General features: G+C 40.6%; 1 protein-coding gene across 3 annotated transcripts in view; it reads right to left on the bottom strand.

The window, feature by feature from the left end:
- ank1a (ankyrin 1, erythrocytic a) overlaps positions 1-14,993 on the bottom strand; it is a 96,327-nt gene that overhangs the window by 70,653 nt on the left and 10,681 nt on the right. The window lies entirely within an intron of this gene.

Genomic DNA, 14,993 nt, shown 5'->3' with positions numbered 1-14,993 from the left:
CAAATGAGTAATAAAATGGTTCTCAATTTATTTTCTGTTAATTGACTAATTGATTAATTGTTTCAGCTCTAAACCTGACAAAGCATTTAGGCTAAAAAACTAAACAAAAATTATCAAAGTAACTGAGGGGATTGGTAAAACTGTCCTCCACTATCAAGAGTTCTATAACTTATGTAGGACTAGTTAGAATACGCTCACATATAGACCAAGACTAGTGGTGTGTGTGTGTGTGTGTGTGTGTGTGTGTGTGTGTGTGTGGTGTGTGTGTGTGTGGGGTCACTTTGTAATATCGAGATATAATGCATGGTGCTGGCTCTAGATATGAATGGGCTGTAAAAGTAGGTTTAAAAAAACAAATGTTGAAAAATGATCTGACAGAAACCTAATTGGCTGATGGTGCTCTTTTGAAAAAGTTTACTTTCTGAATAAATGAAGTGCACCCACTTTATGCTGTCAGACCAACAGTGTAGAAGGTCTGGGTGGATGAAAAGTTCTGGCAAACTGTGCTTCAGTTTATGAACACCATTTGGATTATTATATCTCTGTGGTGTCCATGAAATGTTTCTCTGTTAGGTGGACTTAAAGTAAAGATTCAACAAACCCACTAGATCATTATTTTTTGGGGGGTGGGGGCTCTGTACAAAGATCGCAGTTCCTGCCCTTTGTGGTACATTACAGACTGTGAAATGGGGTAAAACCTGACCAACTTGACATGGCAGATTCACACAGGATTAAGATCACAGATGTCCATAATTATTACAAATTAGGAGGTCCCCAAGTAAGACTAGTCCTGTGCGAAAAGGTCTTAAATTAAATTTCCTTGTCTATTATTCAAGCAAGAGGCGGCACATACAAGAGGAACAACCCATTGTTGTACACCTGTGGCCTGAGAAAAACACACTTCTGTTCTCACAAAGCCTGTGTTCCCCCTCTAAATGAGGCACATACCAACCGCAGACAAGTCCCTCACCCTAAGCAAAGCCCTCCCAAACAGGAAGAGAGCACTTGAGTTGGGATTTGATGGGTGAGAGTAGCTCAAGGGGGTTATCAAAGCTGAGAACATATAAAGAAGCACACATGGGGAGGCTAGGGGTCCGTTCAAGGACTATAAAGAGGGAAAAAAGCAGGAGAGGTAAAGAAATGTGAGCATCTTCAGAACTGGAAAGCAGGATTAAAATAAAGAAAAGTAGTACAAAAGAAAGAGGAGAGTGGAAAGTTTGGATCTGATGAGAGCTAACATTGTAACTAAAGCTGTACACAATGAGAGGGGTCAAGAGGGAGAAAAAAAGCAGAAAGTGAAAAGGTGATACACTGTTGGCCCCACTGAAGGAACATGTTTGTACTGGGAAGCACAATGTGTGGGAAAGGACTTTGGAAAACTGAGAATATATAATCATCAGTGAGAGGTGGGCTACTGAGTATGAATATTTTGGATCAAAGTAAGAATTAACAATTTGTTCAGTAATTTGAAGGAGGGCAGGGGAGGTTCTGAAAACAGCACAGAAACATCTGAGAGAACAAAACCAACATCACTTCTGTGCAATAATCAAAGCAAGTGTCCCATTTAATGAATAAACAGAATAAAGTCACATTACTCAAGCAGCTGCATCTCAACACTTTAAGATTCAACACAAATAAAAATGGCACGTGAAATTATGTGAATGTTCAGTTTTGAAATAGTGTAGTGCAATGAAGGACATCCTATTGTGTAAAAATGTTTACTGCACTATTCTTACCTGAAAGGATGAGGGGACACACGCTTCTTCAAGAGTGCTGAATGTATACAACGGCCACAAAAATGGCCTCATCAGCATGTAAAAAATAAAGTCTATAACCAGACGCAATGCCTCAAAATAGCTCCAACCTTAGACAGCACATTGGCTTTCATTTTGATTAAATGGAGCATGAAAGAGGGATGAACAGCCAAGGAAGTGCCAAGCTAGACACCCACCGACCTACGCCCTCCCAATCCCCTATCAACATACATACCTTTCCCCCGGCCCTCTGTCTTTGTTTATTTCTTTCTCATATTCAAATGCCCTCTCTGTCATGCTCAATGTTATTAATCTCTTTTAAGCGCGTCCTTCTGCCAGGGATGCCGGACATGTGTTCTCACACTGGTACTCTTCAGCTCTGACAAAGGTGTCCTTTGTCTTTCAATAGCCCTGTTGTCTATGTGACGTAGAGGGCATGTACAAAAAAAAATCTCTCTCTGCATATGTTAATCCTATGAGTATTGCCTGTGTAGCTAAAGCTATTCCTCTGTGTCTACATTTTTCAATCCCTCAAAGTTAAACGGTAATTCTTTTGCGAGAGGATGATTCTCTTGCAATGTGGTACCATTTGGATATGCATTTTGCAGCATGTCTTATTGTTGCTGTGACCTATCACTGAAAACAACTGTTTAGACAGAGATTAAAAAAGAAATAAGAGATGCTAAATTGATCTCACACAACATGTGACCTTTTACATGAATAAAGCTGTCCATATGAATGTATATGACCATGCTCACTGCAGTCCAACAATAGCCTGGCTGCAATGTGATATGTTGGAGCAGTATTACAACACACAGTGAAATATAAAATTATTCTCACAAAACCATCATACAGTACAAGAAAGATACAATGTGTGGTTTCGTACTGTAAAAACAATATTGATATAAAAAGAATATTTCTGTGACATATACTTAAAGGTGAGCCTGCAGATCCTCCACCGCCTCTTCTTTATTTGAAACTTACATAAGTCTACACTGAAAATGTGCAAGGTTAACATCGACAAAGGATTGTAGGAGTGAATGCCCTCTTTTTTGATACAGTAAACTGCAGCAAAACGCAGCAGCAATGCTGTTTGGGGAGCTACATGTAAACCGAGTTTTATATATCTTTATATATCTATCATATAAACACACATCATCATAAGTATCACCCTAAGAAATCCGGTTTATTCTGAATATTGATACACTGAACACTCTGTTCAGTCATGTGTGCATCTTGAGAGCTAGGAGAACGGAGCTCACCTCTCCTGCCATTAAATCATTCATGACCCTGCAGTGCTGTGGACCACACAGTGCCAGGCCTGCCTCCCCCAATCTGCGTCTTCACTCTGACAGTACACCACACACACAAATACACTTTTAAGCCCTGCACTAAAATCAAACTGCAGAAGGCAAATGCTCATCCAATCAGGCCCACACATTCACAAACATTTATTTGTGTCGTCTTGCTCCTGCTTAATGCACCTATATCCTTCGATACTGCTGATGAGAGTAGTAATTTATAAAATATGTCTAAAACTCTGATAGTCCCTTTAACTGCACAGCACTCCCCGCACCATCGATCAGCGTCGTGTCCGTATTGATGAGCTCTGCAGAGGTCCTCGTTGGATACCAATCCTTGGCTGGGGGGGTTCCCTAAGACAACCTTCTCTCCTGTTAATTTTCCTCTTTTGACAAAAGCGTTTCTGCACTTATTAAGAGAGCAAATTAACATCCAAATCCCTCTCTGTCTTCAAATATCTGTTTGATGGCTATTTCATTTTTGTCCTTAAACAAGCAGCAGCCAGCTTGGAAGCCAGGGTGCGTTCACTGTAACGTTTACTTTAAGGGTGCGCCATTGACTGCAATTCTCCCTCCCTGTAAGCTTAAACTAACCTTAAATCCATCTTAAGTTAAAAACTGCAGGCTGCACTCACTGCTACCTTTCCTATGCAAGGTTCTAGAGTGTGAAGTTTTCACCCAAATCTCAGACTTCATTGCTCAAAAAAATCTACTTGACTCAAACCAGGTTTTTAACAGCTGTCAATAAACAAAAAATGAACTGCTGTCAGTGATAGCGAGAAGGGATTGATTAGTTCTCATTTTTCTGGACATGTCAGCAGCCTTTTACATGTGAAGCACCCAAATCCTCCTGGCCACCAGGCATCTCTGATTTGAGTCCTACCTCACAGAGTGATCATTCAAAGTATCATGGCAAAGAAGAACCCAAGCATTACTTTCCACTGGGATATCGCACAGATTTGTGCTTGGTCCCCTTCTCTTGCCAATATGCACCACCTCCCTAGGTCTGATTATCTGCTCTAGGGCTGGACGATTATGGCCAAAATGATGATCACGGTTAATTAACACGATTATTTGTTGATTTTAAACAAAAACATATTTTATTGTCACATAGGCTATTTATAACTGCTTTCACATCTATATTACACTCTACTTTTTTCTGTCTCAAGTTGTATGTTGTATATACTGTACATACAGCTGCAACACATGCAAATGAAAATTCGCTATCTGAAATAAATAGACTATGATGTGTTTTTAATTTTTTTATGTATCTCTGAGAAAGCTCCTTCTCTTGAGAGAGAGGGAGTGCGATGGACTTATATGTTACTCACAGAGAGACAGCGGACTCATTGTGAATGGGTCCGGCAAGGGTCGAATGGCGGGTCAGCAGTGTTACACACGTGGTGTGTATAAAATGTCTGTATCGTCAATGCGCTATCGTCCATCTCTCACCCAGGTCCAGCAGGCTCCGTCTCACACGCTATTACTCTACGACCTGAAGTTAGTTGCATTCAATAACTTAACTTTTTTTCGCCGTGACGGCCGCGATAGCAGAGTTACCAGCAGAAACACTGGTACAAATACAGGTTTGCCTCTCATGCTTAACAATATATAACTGTGTAAATAACAAATACAACTGTGGACAAATGTAGAAGTGTGGACCGGCGGTAGCTGTGTCTCTCCATGTTGCTAGGGAGTTGTGTGTGAGTTATTTGGGGCGGGTGTGCGCAGAGAATAAGATGAGAGTAGAGAGATTCAACACAGGCTTTACAGAACAAATGGGTCATGTAACGCAAAATGAAACCATATCGATATAAACAACATTGCTTCGTTTGTGGAGAGGCAGCGGATGTGAGGACATTAGCACCGGTGCAACCTAAAGAAAAATATTACTCGAGCCCTAGAGCCCTGTGAGCTAACAGACACTAACAAGCACCGACTAACATTGGTCACGGCTGTTGTCTGAAAAACAACACAGACGGGACGCAATGTTGCGTTTACTAGTAAACTGGTAAACCTTGAGACCGACGTACAACCAACTGCTATCTGTTGAATTTTCCTCACATCTAGAAACTAAGCTGCGCGGTGCAGGGAACAACTCTGATTGGCACATGATCAGACAGTGGTTTACGGAGCGGTAGATTGGCTTTGCAAAAAAAAAAAAAAACAGAGCGTTCTATGAAATGACGCATTAAAAAAAAAAAATTGCGTGGGAAGCCATAATCGTGATCATGATTAAAATTTGATTAATTGTGCAGCCCTAATCTGCTCACACGGTTTTTCTTACCACTGCTCTGCTGATGATACCCATTTGTCCTTCCCATCAGACGACCCGAATGTCTCAGCACGGATCTCACTCTGCATAAATAATATCTCAAAATGGGTGATGGAACGCCACCTTCAACTCTATCTCTCTTAGATTGAGCTCCTGCTGATCCCAGTCATTCCTGTTTAGCACATTAGTATCCAGCTCAGCCCCACTTTGCACTTACCACTTATCACTTGATGGTGTTACTTCGCACTATATAACATCAGAAAGATCAGATCCTTTGTGACCAAGTATGCAGCTCAACTCCTTGTAGAAGGCACCGGTCCCCTCTCGCCCTTCACTACTGCACTGCCCTTCTAACAGGGCTGCCAGTATACTCCGTAGAACCTCTGCAAATGGTCCAAAATGCAGCATGCCTGGTCTTCAATCAGCCAAAGACAAGCTCTCCACTGGCTTCTTGTTGGTTCTTGCATTAAGTTCAAGTCCCTATCGCTCGCCTACAGATTAGCCACTAGCACAGCACCCAGCTACCTGAATTCCTTCATTCATGTTCACAAACCTTCTAGGTCACTAAGATTTGCAAATGAATAACATCTAGTCCTACCACCAGTGCAACGCAAGAAACCTCAATCCAAACTCTATTTAAAGAATCTCTTGAAGACTTACCTACCCATTTGCTCACCTGTTTCATTTTTCAACTCTTTCTCAAAAAACAGAATTGTCATTTGCTTGGTGCTTGTACTGTATGCCACTTCACACCCCTCAAGCCTTGGGGCAATTGTGTTAGTATTATGTACTTATTCTCAAAGACTTCTTGATCTACTGTGGCTTAGATTGTGCCTCATTTGTAAATTGCTTTGGACAAAAGTGTCAGCATAACAAATAAATGTAAATGTACTTAAGGAAACCTCTTATTGTTAAGTTTCACATAATATACTGTGCTAATGCGGTTAATTATAGGGGGCACCAAAGTTATCTGTGTAGAGAAGATGGAGCCATGTGTTGGGTTTATGAGGCAGGCGCAGAGAGATAGTGATGCTTTATTGGCAGTGAGACAGGTTTTCAACATACAAATAAATCAGATGGTCTCATTATCTATCTATACTAAGGTTAAGAATAACAGAAACATAAGAATACTAGTACAATCAATTGCATTAATAGATTTTATGGAGTAATCAACTAAATAGTTTCAGTGGTTTTTAGAAAATGGTATGAATCTTCAACCTCTTCCCGCTTGAATTCCATATCTGTCTATCAAGCCCATGACTGAACAAGTGCAGAAATCCTTAATGAATAATTGATTACTTTGCGTCACAGTATTGCGGAACAGTGTTGAATTGCTGCACTGGATCACAGGGAGAGGCGGGTGTGAACACAGCTTTTATGTGTTCTGCACGCTCGACTGGTATCTGGGGCAATGTGTGACTCTATGTGTTGGATAAAGACAGAATCTGTGTGTGTTGGATAAACACAATACGACCAATTTCTCGTGAAGGCAATGCAGTGCCAGGTCCTTCATAGCACCTGTCCTCATAGGCGGCGCCAGGGAGGGGCTTGGGGTTGCTCTAAATACCCCAAGGATTCCCATAGCACCACCTTAGCACCCCCAATAAATTGCTGTGGTGTATTTTCATTATTGTGAGATACTATTCAGCCAATGGGTGCAGCACACATTAAACTTTTGACCTTACTTCCGCAGTAACATTTACTCAGAAGAAGAGTGCAATATTTGGAGCCGTTAGGATTAGCGAAGTGAGTGTGAACGTTAGTAATGGGTCATTTGTTACTACCTAAACGTCAACGTGTGGAGACTTTATAAAAAAAACTGTAAATGAGACAGATAAATGGTAAACCTTTCAACGTCCAGGACGAAGAAAAGCGGCCGGGGGAAGATGAGCTGGCCGCGGCCGTGATTGCTGCTGAGAATGCCTAACACTACACTGCTGTGAATGACATTAAATCAGGGGATCGCACAGCGAGGCCACAGTGGGTGAGGATTCATCCAATAGAGGTCTATGCAAGAATCTCTGTCTCGTAGCTGAACATTACAGTGACTGAATAAATGGATCACCGAAAAGTTATAAAGCGCACAGGACATTGGTTTATTTATAGCCCTAAAAACGTGTTTGAAACAGGTTCAGTGGCTTATTTCGATATATTAAGTCACTACAGATATGAAAAACTTTCCATTATTGTCACCATGTGTGCAGGTAAATGAAAGAGAGATATGTGAGGATGCATGTGTATATGTTTTTGTGTGTGTTTATGTGTCTAGTTGGCTGCGTGTGATTATTTGGTCTGCTGCATCACTCTTCTGCAAATATAAGCTACTGTATGAAAGCTGCAGTAATGATTGTGTAAACCCGGCTGGTTGTGTTTCATGGCGCTGTTGTATCGGCAACTTTAGTGCATGAAAAACATCTCTCTCTCTCTGTCTCTCTGTCTCTCTTAGTAAACCACTGCAGAGGTGGGAGCATATCTGTGCGCGTGTGGGTAGGCTAAGTGTGTCAAGGAAACACTAAATTTCATAGCACTTTAACTGAAACGTTGAGCAACCCCATAGCACCAGCAAAAAGAAATCTCTGGCGCCGTCACTGCCTGTCCTCCCCCCCCCCCCCCGCCGACTCTCTTCAGGACATGGCCGTGTCTTGTGGATGATCTTTGAACCAACTGTCAGTTGCATGATGCTGTGCAGTCAACCTGCTCAGATGCTGACCAGTCAGTTGAATGTAAATGAGATTTGACCCTGCTCCAGCCAGAAGAGGGAGCCAAGAACAGCTAAGCCTTCTGGTGTTCTCTGTTATCAGTCCATCATCTAAAATTCATTAAACAGGATATTCCACATCATATCTTTTAAACACAGTTTCATTTTCTAAGGCTAATTTCAGAGCACATCTGTTCTGGTCTCAGAGGACATTTCTGTCACCACATTCATCTTCATATACTTCTCTTTCCAACTATTGTTCACACTCATCCCTGCTGTAATATCTGCTTATGCAGCTTTTTTTTATATATATATATATTTTATCAACCTTCCTATTGGGGGAAACCGATGTCTTGATGACAGTGATGAGCCATACATTGGGTGAAAGTACACATATGCATACTTACTCACAGCCACACAGAATATACTGACTTTTTCACAGCTTATTTTATTTTGCATCATCATCAGTTCAGTTTGCATATTTAGGTGAAGAAGGCAGTGATGCCACATAAATTTGGGTGAGAACAAATGTCATGTGCTGAACACAGCTTTCATACCTTTCTCATTATTAAAAGGTGCTCTAAGCAATGTTGGGTGACGGCACTTCTTGTTGACGTTCAAAGTATTTCCAAACAAAACGAGACTAGCTTGCCCCTCCCTCCTCCTCATCTCGTCCCCTCGCCCCCCCTTCTGTGGTTTTGCGCACTAAATAATGTGCATAAAAGTGAAAGATCATAGAGTGCAGCCTCGCTGATTTGTCTGCCGACAACTTAAAATGACGGACAAGTTAAGACCAAATAGAAGTGATTTTGACTCAACTGAATGGCTTGCTGCAAATACGAGCCAGAATTTCACACTTAACCATACTCCTCTCAACAGGGAGATAGTCTGAGCACATTACATAATAACAGAAGCTAAGGTTCAAGGATACTATGCGCATGTAAAAAAAAAGACGTAAAACATAAAAATAAACCTAATAAATTATTACTGTACACATACCAAAAACATGGTGAAAATATATAATACAAATTTGCAGTCAAATGAAATCAAAATAAATTTCAGAAATAGACATATATATGTACATAGTAAAGCTATAGTGCAAAGTTTCTGTCACCCCCATGAGGAATTCTAAGTAATAACAAAACAAAACAACAAAACATGATACAAGCCTTCTGTGATCGTGCACCCCCATCCCTATTCCACGCAGTTGCTAGTAGCCAAGGAGGACCAGTAGGATTAAAAAAAATATGATGACTCTTCAGAAGAGGTAATTATCTTCACTCGAGTTTCTGGGCGGCAAAGTCACCGGACAACAATCTTCTAAACATAGACATACTGAGAAACACAGAGTTTTGTGGAGCTGATTGTCTTAATTAGCTTCTTAGCAACTCATTTAGCACTGCCTTAAAAGAAACGGGCGTTTACTAATATCAAAAAGTGACAAACTAAAGCTTTAAGATTAAACAGCAGGGGAAAGTAAACACTGAATAAAAATAGATGACCTCCACCCAAACTGACCAAGGACAAACAAGAGTTGTAGAAAACAGAAGGGGTATTTGGACGCTACTGTCATTTTAAATTGTGCGAGTTATTCTGTTTGCAGTCTGCAGTCTTAACAAGTCTCAGGCTGGAACGAAAAACAGAATTTTGCCATTTCTGCTTTGAAAAACAATTTACTATAAAAACTGTTTTTGATCAACAAATGAATGGATCATTCTGTACTGCTCATGCAGCTCTTTGTTAATACACACTGATTTGTGTTTAAACACAGCATCCACGGTGAAAAGCTTACAGCTGAAACACCAGGCGGTTTATTTAAGTCCTTAAAACCAAAATTTACAAAGAAATGTTCAAGAGATTCAGACTCGTCTCATTCACTGACAGATTCATCCAACTCCTATATGACTGCAAACAAGCTTCAGGTCCAAAATAATTTGACATATGCAGAAAAGAGACTTTTTTACTTTACTTGTTTATGAACAACAAACTTGTGCAGAAACAAGTAATAGTTATCTACTGTAAATGTGTCACATACTTAAAAAAAAGGAAGAGTAAAGGAACAAGGGCAAAATATTGATTCAGTAATTATTTTAGACACACAAAACAATCCAGACAAATACTGTATGGTCATAGAAAGAGGAAGCCACAATGACCACACACATGTACACGCACACTGGCGTCAGATGCAGAAGCGTTTCAGCAGTGTAAAGGCAATTAAAGGGATGTGCCTAAGGGTGTGCTGAGGCCAAAGTCAGTGCTCTATGCTCTGACAAACATTTTCTCCATTACCAGCAAACCAACTGTCCTGCGCCGCCTCAAGCTCCCGCTATTTATTCTCCGTCACTTAGACTCTGCATGAGGCAGTGGTGGAAATGGGTGAAAAGAAGAGTGACCACAGGAACAAGAAAAAGGGGTGGAGGAAATGCTACTGTTTAAGAAGGCTAGAGCAGAAAGAAAGATGAGGACATGGTGAAGTCAGCAAAATGCAGAGTAGTCAGGATCTAGCTCCAGACATCAATATCCCTGAGAAAAGACATGCTAGATTATCTTTCTGAATCTGTCAGTCTCTCCATGTCCCTCAGGGGTCCGTTTCAGAAAGCAGGTTTAGTGAAAACTCTGAGTTGGTCAACCCTGAGATGAGGGTAACTCTGGGTTTTCTGTTTCAGAAAGAAAGGTTTATCAAACCTCAGAGAGAGAGGGGGAACTCCAGCCTTTTCAGAAAGAGAGGTAACTTCAGAGTCAGTTACTATGGCAACATAGCCCGTGAACCTAAACAGGTCGGGAGCAGGTTTTCTCCAAGAAACCTTGAGTTTCTCTCAGTGTCCTCCCCCTGACACAGCCCGCTTTCATTTCCTCATTCATTTATTTCGCCACTGTCGCACTGTTGCTAGAACTAGAACTGTTGGGTCCTTGTAAATTCTGGAGTGTGGTCTAGACCTACTCTATCTGTAAAGTGTCTTGAGATAACTCTTGTTATGAATTGATACTATAAATAAAATTAAATTGAAATTGAAATGTATTCTTTCATTCAGTCTGTATCAGGCGCATGTTAGCACAGTGTTGTCATCTGCATCAATGGATAAACATGTTGGTTTATTAACCATGTTAGGCAGATTATAAAACATTCTCTAACTTGCCATTTTCTTGTGTTGACGATCCCGCTGATGAAGAAGCTGTATTATTAGCAGGGAGTTAAACACACACCGGGACATGATAATGAGGCCCTGACTATAGATGTATAGAGAGATGTTACACAAATGCTTATCTTGTGAAGCACTTTGTGACTTTATCTGTAAAAGGGGCTGTATCTAATAAACTTTGAAACTCGGAAACGTGTTTTAAACATTTTTGTGATGTTCTCCTAGAACGCAAACCAGTAAGAGACATTAAAAAGAAATAAATGATTGTAAATAATAATTCTGTTAATGATGGTGCTGCAACCTCAGAATGGGATTAGTAGTAGTTTACTTTTTTGCCAGCAGGATTGCACCTAAACAAAATGATAGGTGTAGCCAACTACCATTCCATTTTTCACCAGTAATATTATTGTACCTGTGATTAAATATGAAATTAACACACTATATTAGAGCTTATGCATTAACTCAAGCAGCAATTTTCTCCCAATTCTCGCTATTTTACAGCAGCTGCTGTGTTCCTTTTTAACTAAATACATGTTCAAACTCGCTGTATGTCCTCATAAGTATTGTTGTCCAGTTTGTTTGTGGTTGTTACCATGGTGAATCATAGCATCATGGCTCCATTCATTCTGCTTTTTATTGTGGTGGTGCACGTGTTTAACTCTGAGTCAACCTACTCTGAGTTGATTGAACCAACTCAAATCAGCTGTTCTGGAACCAAAAACTCAGAGTTTCCCATTGCAGGGTAAATCCACTCAGAGTTCAGGGTTGGACTCAGTTTGTTAAACCTCCTTCCTGAAACAGACCCCTGACCAAACTGGGTTGAAAAAGAAAAACAATGAGGATGCAGTGCTCAACTGTAATTACATGATCCATATGGTGAAGATGGATTTTCAGTGTATGTCCTTTTACAGGAAATTGAATATGGATGTTTGTAAGAGCCCATGCTAATGCTGTACATTTAAAGAACGGCGTTTCTGAATGAGATTTGTGTAGTAGTGGCAGAGAGAGGGTTTGTGTAGGAGTATTTGACAGGAGGAGAGGAACTAGAAAATGAGATAATACATGGGATGATGTCAGTGTTCATTTAGTGATATGAATAGTCCTCTGTGTAAACACTAGGTGGCGACATCCAACTTTCTCACAGAGCAGTCAACACTGTGCTGACTAAGGGCTGGCTGACAGTGGATGTGGATGTGCGTGTGCCAAGTCTATGTACATGTGTGCTTGCATGTGATCATGTACGAGGTGCGGTTGACCTTGTAATGCTGCTGCATACACGCAGATTCTCCTTCATCCTGAGCCGATACCGTCCCAGAGGGCCGACCCCCCTCCTCTTCGATCCAAACTGATTTAATACGATGGGGGAAAATGCAGCTAAAACAGTATCTGAACACGTCTATTTACTACATGAAAACGTTTTATAAATGTGTGGTGGAAGTTGATTATTCCACGTCTATCAAGATAGCACTCCCATTTTCTTGTCTTTTCCTGCCTACCCAAAACAGTAGGCTGCCGTAACAGTAAGAATTACTGATGCTCCATCTCACACCATCCTGCCTCTCTCTGTTGCTCACTTAATCTCTCTTGTTTCTCTCTCTAAATGTGAGATCCATAGTGGTTAGTGCAAACTCAGAGGCTAAGACAGAAGAGAGGGAGGTGTTAAGAATTGAAAGCATGGTCTTGCAGTGTTGCAGTGTGTTGCAAGTAACTGCGGCAGAGAAAGAGAGAGAGAGAAAGAGAGAGATAGGAAGGGAGGGAGTTGTAGTCTATATTGAAGCAGGAGAATTGATTATGGGAGGAATGTACTGTAGGAGGGAGGGAGGGAGGAAAAAAGGAAAGGGATGGGCACATGGCTCTGCATCTGCTTGAAAAAAAATCTCTGGGGTGAGCCAATTAGACGCTGGGTGACACCACTATCCTCCCAGCTAGCTAGTAAATCCTGCAGCACAAGACAACCCACGTGCCTCTGTTCAATGAACGTGTGAGTTTTAACACTGACACGCGAACAAGCACGAAGACACACACACACAAAAAATGTTAAGTACACAGTGAGATTGGAGATAGTTAAACATCGGACAGCTAGGTTTTTGAGTGCCTAGGGTCCCTTGCTTTAATGGCAGATGTGTCTAAAGAGACTGAGTATTAACTTAAGTCATTCAATCATCATTGGAATGACTGACACACATCACATCCAGAGAGGGCTTATATCCCAGATGACAACAGCTACCCACATCGACCCACTCCTGCCTGACCCCTATGGATCATTGAAATAATATGAGTAGGGTCGGAATTCCATAGCAACCATCCTTCTGAAAACCTTATTAATATCATGCATACCTTTAGGATCAGTTTTCAATAATTATAAGTAACTTGTACATGTTCTCACTCACCTCTAGTGGTAAGATTATAGCAATGTAGATTGATGGTTTTATTTGCCTTGGTTTTGAAATATACATCTCTGCAATTTATGCCTCCACACCAATACAATAGACATACATGTAGTATTGGTATTGTAAGGTTTTTTGCAGTGTGACCAGTTGTTCCTACTACCAAAGAAATATTCCTAAGAGACAAATATCTAAATACCTCACCACATGGTCCCCCAATAGTTTTTTCTAAGCTTCCCATCATATCACATGATCTTCCTCAGCAGATGGGGGTTTCTCAATTGTCATGACAATTTTCCCATTTGGGACAACTGAAACTGAGAATATGGACATTTGAAAATCTACATTTCCATGACAGCTTGGAAACTCCATCTGCCATGATCAAATGTTTTTTGCAGTTTTCAAGGTCAAGAATAAAAAATCTCCCCATCTCAAAATCTAAATTTGGGTGAAGTGAACCACTAGTATCTGGCAAACCTTTCACAGCTATGCTTGCTAAATCGCTGAAGGTACATTCATTCACAAATCTGTGCTGAAACCGTGCTTACTAACGTTCAGTATTTCCTGACCTTAATTTATTTGTAAAATACAAACAAATTCAGACAGCCTCAGATCATGCATACACACAAATGATAAAAGCCCGGCTGTTTTAGTAAATGTAAACACAGACCTTTAAACTAAATGCATAGTGAATTTAAACTTCAGCCATTTTAAAAGGCTTTAATAGACAATATTTAAAACTGGTTATATACGTATGCATTGGCCAAATGTATTATACCTCTATGAAATTGACCTCCTTTCATCCTTATCAATTATGGTCATAATTAAAATATTCAACTATAAAAGCGGAGTGTCCCAGTCCTAGCGTACAATGGAGTATATGAGGTCTTTACTTGAGGTCAAGGGAATTATTTATGACACAATTATAATGGTCTCATGACAGCAAACGTAAAAAAACAACCAATTAATTACAGTTTAAAGTAATGTTAACACAAAAAGACTCTGGACACTTGGCGGAACATCGATGAGTCTGTGAGGTCTGGGCTGTAGCCTGGTGCTGCGGCCCGGACCTCCAACTTGTGCAGGTGTTTGGTCCCTTGTCTTGTGTCTGTCTGTGTGTGTGTGTGTGTCTGTGTGTGTGTGTGTTTGTCTGTTTCAGCATGTGTTGTTTTGTCTCCCTCCCTGCCGTTTTCCGTCTCCGTGTTTTTTGGCCCTGGGACGCGTTCCAATGCCCCAGTGTATTGTGTGTGACTGTTTGTGGTTTCTGAGTTAAAAAATAAAAGAAATAAAAATGTTATCACAAAAAGTGTAATGTTAACACAAACCTGAATGCTTTCTTTAAGTTTAATATTTAGGCCTGCCATGACATATCTATGTTTAGGTTAATTTGAAGTTGTCATTTCACAAACTTCTCAAACAGAGCTAACTTTGCATTAAA

Source organism: Etheostoma spectabile, chromosome 5 (genome assembly GCF_008692095.1).
Source record: "Etheostoma spectabile isolate EspeVRDwgs_2016 chromosome 5, UIUC_Espe_1.0, whole genome shotgun sequence".
Lineage (NCBI taxonomy): Eukaryota > Metazoa > Chordata > Actinopteri > Perciformes > Percidae > Etheostoma > Etheostoma spectabile.
Note: the sequence above shows the minus strand (reverse complement) of the source record. Positions and strands in the feature narration are given on the sequence as shown.